The following is a 9,363-nucleotide window of genomic DNA, read 5'->3' as shown; positions in this document are numbered from 1 at the left end:
ATTTTTTCACACATATTTAATTGAGAGAACATATTGTAAATAAATATACATTTATGCGTACTCTCTAAATATAATAAAGTGTGAATAAAGTAACATAGTACCGTTCAGAATATACATTTTAAAGAATCCTCTGTGGACAACAGTAATAATATGCTGTGATATAAAAATTAATTCAACTTTGAAATCATAATACAGTAATAGAATGCAATTTTCTTTGTCATTGTACATAAATTCCCGGATAAATTCCCCATTTTGGGAATCTTCCCTGGGAACATTCCCCAAAAATTATCTTCCCGAGAATTAACTGGGAATTACGGGGAACATTCCCGAGAATTACGAAGCACTGGTCATAACACGTGACCTGGAAATTTGAACTTCCCGCGTGAGCGGGACCTAAAATCCCGTGACCTCTCTCAACCAATCAGAATCGAGAAAATTTTTGCTCACTCGGCTCGATATAGTGCGGCAAATACTAGTAACGTGATTAATAGCAATAAAGTGCAAGGGAGAAACATGCAGTCAAACATAGTAAACATCAACCATTGTGATGTTAATGAAGACATTGACAGCGTTTTACAAATAATGAATATGTTACAGGAGGACATGAGGACACTAAAATCAGAAAATGAAGTATTGCAACAAAACATGAAGTCCGTAGAATCATTTGTTGAAACTGAAAATATCTCCAACCAGTGGACAAAAATAAGTTACAGTACGCTCAGACCCAGATATTCAAATGTTGTATCAGGTAAAACAATTGTATGCGAAAACAGATAGGGTGTGTTTAAAAACGTCGGAAGTGAAGGAGACGTGAATTCAAATGAAAAACCGGTAAGAAATTCACAATAGAAGAATAGTGCCAGGATGTAGAAGGGAAAAACTATTACGCAACCAAACGTGCCGAAAGTTACAAACAATAAAACTAATGCAAGAAGAAAGCCTAAGACAGACGCGTAAGTGTACACATATATGGTGATAGTCACGGTCTTGGACTGTCCGAGAAAGTGAATAGTAATTCTAAACAAAAGTCGGCAATGCAAGGAAATATCAAGCCTGGAGCTAAAAGCGTTGTTGTGTTGTCTGGTATTAATCCCAACATTGTAAATAAGGAAGATAATTGTGTAGTAATATTAAGTGGAACAAATGATGTGTCCAAGAATGAAGGTAGTGAAGCGGTTAGTAGAATTTGCAAATCAACTCTCTATGTAGAATTACTGTAAAACAATTGTGATAAATATCCCTTATCGCCATGGTCTTACTGAAGACTCGTGTATTAATAAAGCTGTACAAAGCACTAACTTAAAATTAAGAACAATGTGCAATCACTTTAATAATGTTGTAATTGTGGATATCAGTAAGTTAGGTAGGGAAATGTACACTCAGCACGGTATGCATCTCAATCAAAAGGGTAAGGATGAATTAAGTACTAAGATTTGCGAAATAGTTGATAAGGACGTAGCTAGTAACTTTCAAAGTAAGAAAGAAATAGCGATGCCATGGGTAGCACAGAAAAAGTAAATTCACCCGACTCCATGAATAAAATTGCTTGGGACCGGGTGAAAACTTCACGTTTAACGACGTCTCTTCATTTTGGTGATATAAGTGGTATAATAGATGCAAGAAATAATAATAATAATAATACATTTCCCCCTTCGTGGCCATAAGTTATCTTCGATCATGCTCAAAGTGGTCTAATAATGTTTTATCAGTTTTCTCTCATTCATATATTGACCATTACCGGGGGAGAATCTTCTAAAATCGTCAATGCTTATAATTAGTTTTTCATTACAAATCAAAGGATAATAATGAAATATTGAACATAATATTTTGTTCTCAGCTGTGGATTTTAGATTTGCAATTCATATAATTTTCCCTTCTAATGGAATTTGAGAGAAAAGTAGTTGCCAAAGATTTATTTACAGAAATGTTCCCAGTCCTCTGATGAACATAGGAACACACTTAAAAAAACAAAAGAAAAACGAATACACCCTTCAGGGTTTGAACACAAACTTCTAATTGATAGACTAGTGACCCAAACCGCTCGACCAGTTCGTATGTCTTCAGTGAGTCTCTTTTGACTTTTAGGTAAAGTAGTTTCCTGCTCCACACTTCTTTTTGATTATGTCGATACGACTATTAGTTTGTGTTGAATATTTGGCAGTTACAGGTCTTGCAATGCATAAAAGTCTTTTTCGTATAAAATATATTCAATTTTACATTTTAATAACTTATATACAACAGGTTGAATCTGTGAAATGATTGGGGTTAAAGTGATCGTAAATGTTTTCATAGTTAGGAGCCTGGATATGCAAACCCGCTCCACGTGGGGATTTACTTTTGAGAAATTTGGTATATTAGTAAATTTGTTACATAATTTCCTGATTTCTTGATTGGTTTTCCTCATTTCTAAATTGACACAAGATTTATCAATTATTCGTATCGGTGAGGGACTGTACAAACCAGAACATTGGTATTACTTAATTCATCTAACACACTTTCATAAGCAACTATTACACTATTTGCTTCGTTTTTCGATACATCATTAGTTCCAGTAATTATTAACACATAATCCTCTTTTGTGAGTTTTTCTGTTTCTTGTATGCAGTCTTTCAACTCTTGTTCAGATCGAGCTCCTGGCTTAACAAAGTTAACTGTTCTTACCTTATTTAGTTGGTTGTTCATAAGTGTACCTAACCCACGACCTTGGCTATCTGATAATATAACTACTTTCTTCAGGTCACTTTCCTGTCTATTACTTCCTTCAGCATTCCTATTTCTTCTGTTGCTTTGTCGAGTCACGTCTAATTTTGTTTTTAGTTTGTTATTGGTTTCACAATCTTGAAAGAATTTCGGAATACTTTCCCTGTCCTGCGACGTACTGCTTTTAAAATGTTTTTTGACCATTTCATCTTCAAGCGCTACAAATCTATTCTGAGTTCTAATGCCTTCTGGAGAACCTACCTGTTGATATTGTGTGCTATTTACATTACGCATACAAATTTGTGAGTTCAGATTATATCGCGGTTTACTTTTATTTGTTTCGACCTTTTCTTTGTCCTCCAATAACTGCGTTTCGTATTTACTGTGGGATTTTACATTTACATTGTTTTTCTTCTGCCGAACATTTCCAACAAATTTTGCTGAGTTTTCAGCTATTGATTGGTTGACACTTCCATACAACTTTATCGGTACCAATCAGAAAAGAGTAGCGCCTGACGACGTTCAGCTTTGTTTCTCGCTGTAATTCCAAAACAATGCTGCCTGGACAAGAGAAATATTAATAATATTAATAGAATCATATGAAAAATATGAATTTTTAGATAATGTGAAGCAGGATTTATATTTTAAAGAACTGCAAGAATAAAGACCTTAGAGAAAGTATGCAGTGAAGTAAGTAGTGTCCGCCCGAACACAGGTTATTTATGTATGTTGTGCAACTTGTATACAAAAAAATGTAAGAAGTTTTATTTAAAAAAGCGTGCAGGTTTACTTTTGTTCAAAAGTTGTTAATAGTTGTTCAAAAATTAGAATTCCTTTACTAATTCCCTTCTTAATGTTTTCTAAATGATTTGTGCTGGGATACATGAAAATTTCAACAATGAATAGTTAAAATTCAAGGGGGTATAATAAGCAATTGTTGAAAAATTATAATTATAATTAAAATTATAATAAACCAGCACCAGAAACAGAAACATTGGGAGTTAATTGTCATCAATGTTGTGTGGCCTTCGTGCAATATTAGGGGACAGTCAGTGACGTGGCGTGACAATTTGACGATTGTTACCGGTTGCTGATACTACAAGTAACTTTTTTTTCTCAATATCAGAAAATCTAGTACTCACTTTATCTTTCAGCGTATCAACCATTTCAAACTATAGGCTTGGCAAAGTGGTCAAATTCCACTTCATTTACTCTTTACCTTTTAGAACAATGTGGCTTTTCATGTTCTTTCATTTTTTACTAAATATAATTGAAACTATCTCTCAATGATCTTAGATACTCTTCAAAGTCATCTATTTTCTTTCTGCAGTAACCTACATCATGAACTTTCTTTTGTAAGATATTGAACAAGATTTCTTATCTTGATCCTATAACAGAAAACAGTTCAAGTAAAAAATTGGAGTCAAAACTTTGAAAGGTTTGATAGAATTTTGATACACAATCTCTGGTTTGAGAATCCTATTCGTCGGTTTTATCCATCATGGATTTAAAGACTCCTAATAGTTCATCTTTAAAGCCATCATATACCCTACTTCTATAGTTCCATACCTTGTGTTTGAAACTATAGGGATACTTTTATTGACTACATAATCCAGAGCATTTGTTCTTTTTGAAGACTTGGAGGAAGAAGAAAAAAAGTTCCAACACATTAAAAAAAAATTATACCCTTTTCCAGTAGCGTAACTTGAAGATTCAGTTCCCCCGCAAGCTTTAGTTATGTGCCCCTGGAGCTCGTGCCCCCCCCCGCCGCCTGGAGGGTTGCGGGGGTGCTATTTACGCCTATGCCCTTTTGTATAATCAACGGACTTTTCTAAAACTAAATTAAGTCTATGGGCATAAGAATGAAAATATAATTAACAAGAGGCTGCAGTTCACTCATAACTGGAGTTTCATCGTATGTTTGAGCAACAAGTTTTCCGTATTGAAAATTAGTTAGTCAAACTGCGGCACGATGAAGACGATTGCACAGTTCTTTTTCAACACATCAAACTCCATCAAAGTCCAAATTCAACTAGTAGGCTTTAGGCTAGCGACTAGAGTTGTAAATTTGTTGCATCTAAGGTTTTCTATACTAAATTAAAAACAAAATATTTTCATCTTAATTAGCATAAATCCTAAATAATAATAATTACTCGAATTGGAAGGAGCGCGGGCTTTGCTCTAATTATCATTACTATTCTTCCTTGCTCTTGAAACAGTTCCCATATAGCACAATGTGTTTCATCAATAGGCATTTCAGTATAATTAATAGCACTTCAGGGACTGACAATATCTTGAACAGGGACAACAGAAATAAAATCTCAATTAAAAAAAATCATGCCCATAAGCTCTTATTAACATTCAGTGAGAAACTTTATTTTGAATCAAAGTAAACCTATATTAAATTTTTGTTAGAATATCCTATGGAATATATTCTTCTTGTTCACTGTTGCTGTATTATTCAAATTTAAAGATAACGTATTAACATACAAAAGTCGTGTAAAAATGATAGATTAACATAGAAATAATGCACTGGAACATCAGTCTCACAGTAGCACGTGTTAAATGCTATTAGTATGAAAAGCCTGCTACTTATATTTGTCCGAAATTGTATGCTGTTAAGACAATGAAATAACCTTATGAATACTGAAATTGCAGCCAAGATTCTATCCTTAGAATGGGGAAGCAAACGAAACAGTATAGTAGAATTACCACCCGCTCGATCCTCTACAGCGAGAGGAGAGCAAATAGACTCCTAAGCTGGCGGTGAGTAGTTGATGATATTCTAGATTCTGCTTTTTTGACAGGGAACGTTCCTATTTTTTCCTGTTCCACTCAGCCGAGCGGTAACATAAGGGCTATTCCGAAAGTTCAAATACGAGCGCACAGGATGCTTCTGGCTGGCACGCTAAAAGGTGCTTCTGGAGTGAACGAACGCTATCAGGGTTCGCGTTACCTCTAAAATCTGCGATCTCAACAACAGTATGCTCCTATTTTGTGTTGGCATGTTGCATTCGTTCGCAATGTAATTGAAGCATACGGTAGGCCATTCAAACATTTTTTTTTTTAAAAAAGGAAAATGTACACATCTTCCCATGTCGACAATGAAATTTGAAGATATATGAAAACAACGAAAAACTTTAATATTTTCACTGTTACCGCCGGTAACAGCGGTAATACGCACTACACGTCCCTGGGGACAGTTCTACAATGCTGGCACAATACAGAAAGTCCGGGTGTAGTGCATCAGAGGAGCTCCCGGCGAAGTATAAGTTATGGGTTATGTGGGCATTTTTTGAGGGTACTGAGTTGAGCGGATAAACTCAGTACCTATACTAGAAAAATTGCACTTTCTTTATTTTAGCTTTCCGCGCCTGATAACTGTCCTCATTTGCATATGAGGACAAGTTATTTGATTTTCAGTTCTACAATCTGGTGGATACAAGGATCTACAGACCTTTCTTCAGCTGATACAGACTCCCTCTTGTTCGTATCTCGCTGCCGAATTTTCGGAATTACTAGTTTCAATAGCGTATGGAATTCTGAATAGTCCACTCTGTAGATTTTTTTTTTTGTAGGAACGAGGATCTTCTGTATGTAGTTCATTATTCACCATTGTGAATACGGTGCTTTACTGTGCATTATTAGGGCGAAGAATTCACTTCCTGACCAGCAGCTCCTCTTTACTATTTCTCGTTTTTGGGGGGGGAGGGCGGATTTTGTGTCAACAACGGAGCAGATATCACTGCTACGGTTATTTCATCTTCTGGACTCATATTCTGAAATAGACAAACAATAATATTTACAATTACGACTTTTGATTGCCCTGTGCGTAACACATTCTTCAAGTGCTTTTGTCTGTTTAATGCACTGACCACGAGAGGTTCTGCTGGTAAAACCTACCTAGTTTTAAGGATCGTCTGAGACCCCTACATAACCTCAGGATAAAAGAAATTGTATGGAAGTTTGAGTTAAGCAACACTGTTAAGTTGCAGCCTGGATTGAGGCCTTAGTTCAGATCTGTGTGAGACGGGCTTAAGTTTAAAATATTTGTCCGTAATTGTTGCTTGTTAAGTCGTCTGGACAGCATGGAGCTAGCTGAGGAATGGAGAAATTTCAAGATTACCTGAAAGAAGATAAAATGGAAAGTAAGGAGATTCGTCCCTCCAACTTTCAGTGCATCCCCCTGGAACCATCTAGAAATTCCTACTCTTAAACACCAAAGTGAGAGACCAGTGACAGTGCGAAATTACGGCAAGTAACAATGTACTGAAGTTCAACCAGTAACCCACGTCTTCCGCACTCAGAGTGAAGATAATTGAGCCAAGTGTTAAATTCATTTTTTATATTCAATAATTAAATTAAAGTGCCAAAGTGTAATTTATCTTGCATTAGTGAAGATTCAATGTTACTGATTAAAATAAAAAAAAAATATAATTACACGTATCCTTTCATCATAAATTATCAAAATTATCATTATGATTTAAATTCGTATATTACAGTTTAAGATAACCTAATTCATTTTTATTTCCAGCATAATTAATTAATACCCATGCAACATAATTATTTTTGCATTATTAAATTATATTGACATTAGAGACACAGTTGGAATTAGTCTTTATGTCGATTTCCCAGAATGTTCTGACCCGAACTTTAAACCGTACTATCCAATGGTTATATGGTCGGCTTTGGTAAAAACTTCGAACTGCCATTAAAGCCTAAAGGAGACGTTCAGGATATAGACGATCGAATTCCGGAATATCATTAATATCTAAGCCCTATTACGAATTCACAGGGACTCGAACCCAATAGTCATAAAATGTCTTCCCAAATAGGGACGTACAAGGATCGAACCATAATAAGTTGGAGCCAGCAGAAGAGTCGACTAAAATATGTAAAATGAAGATATCAAAGAATGGATTCCAATCAAGTAAGTATATATATATATATATATATATATATATATATATATATATATATATATATATATATATATTGTATTTTTTATTGACAATTATCGTAATGTTGGGTTTCGAGCAGATATCTCTACCAATATCTAAAAGGTAAAATACTATGTGAAACGTTTGTCGTGAGAGAACGCGAGCGTGAATATAAGTAATTACGGTTTACTTTTGGAACTGGGGGCCACAATATTTTGCTTAAATTTCGCACTTTCTAGCTGTATTTTCGGTATTGTTTGATGTTTTAGCTAGTTGGATTTGTTTACGTTAGGTTAGGATATAAGGATTTGGGGGACCAGAATTCTTTACTTAAAATTTGTAACGTTTTTCTTTATTTTCTTTGTTTTAATGGTTTAGGTTAGGTTAGTTTAGTATAGGTTGGGTTATGCTGTCTTAGTATGTGACAGTTACAGTTATGTAACATTAACTCATGACTTCTGTGAATATGGAGGATTTTACCTGATTTTGGCCTCACTGTTGCCAAATTATCCCTTAACCACTGTTAATGCACAGTATATTGAAATGAATTTTGAATGGTAGTGAAATTATTCTATGTGTAAGTATGCTTTTCCACTATCCTCCTTTCTACTGACGCGTCTGCTCCCTACGCACACATTCACTCCTTTCGGTCGGCACCCGTGCAGCGCTCCTGCCGAGACTCGGTTAGATAGCATTTATGTTTTTAGTGGCCACCTAGCACAAATTGGTTCATGTGTTATGTACTTTTTTATGCCATACATCCACACAGTATTTATACCGAGCCCTCCTCAAACAAAAGTGCAAGTAGTAATAGCATTCTCATTTAGTGAATGCTGTACTAAGGGAAATACAAATCTCTAACCTAACCTGAAAATCAGCCACAAGGAATGTGTCAAAATTTGGTAGAACCGTCTGGATGAGTAGTCCTAATGCTCCGATAGGGGAAACTGTTGTACCATGGAACACTTTTTGCGTTTTCCAAGATATAATCTTACCAACAGTTATTTCTGCAATTCTATTGAAGCGCATTTAAACTTGGATGTTTTCTGAATGAAATCGTGTCATTATTTAAGTTTTTATTTCCGTTCTTCGTTATGTTTTTACGCTTTCAAAAATTCCAAAGAAAGTGTTCCATGGTACAAATACTCATGTACCTTGGAACACAGCCTCGTGTACCTTGAAACATATATTTCTAATATGGTAATTCACAGAAATAACGTCACAAATAATTATTATAAGATTTATTTTGTATATCCAGATTTGTTGTTCTTGATATACAGATGCGTGTGAAAGACAAGAATGGAAATTTTAATACTTACTCTAATCAGGCTTTTACCTTCATATTGAACCTAATATTAATCGTTAACCTTAACCTAAGGTTAACCTTATTTATTTATTGAAAACTTGGTAAGCTTAGCAATAACTAATGTATGAAAAGGACACTATAACACTATTCTATGTGTTAGTCTATTCTTAAAATCCTTTTAAAAAACAAAGAATAAAGCCTCTAAAACAGTTACAAAATTGATCATATGTTGAGCATACTATTTTCTAATTCTTTGCACGTAAAGTAGACAGGACTATCAGAAGATAACATATGGAATTACTAAATTAGGAAATATTGACTTATTCGTGGAAACGGTCTCGGCCTGCGTGATCTATTACTTATGTACCTCAATGTTGCTCAATTATACGAACCAAATCCACTTGAAACCACAATTGT

This window comes from Thermobia domestica, chromosome 18 (assembly GCF_964235325.1).
Source record: "Thermobia domestica chromosome 18, izTheDome1.hap1.1, whole genome shotgun sequence".
Classification (NCBI taxonomy): Eukaryota; Metazoa; Arthropoda; class Insecta; order Zygentoma; family Lepismatidae; genus Thermobia; species Thermobia domestica.
This window is presented reverse-complemented; position numbering follows the sequence as displayed.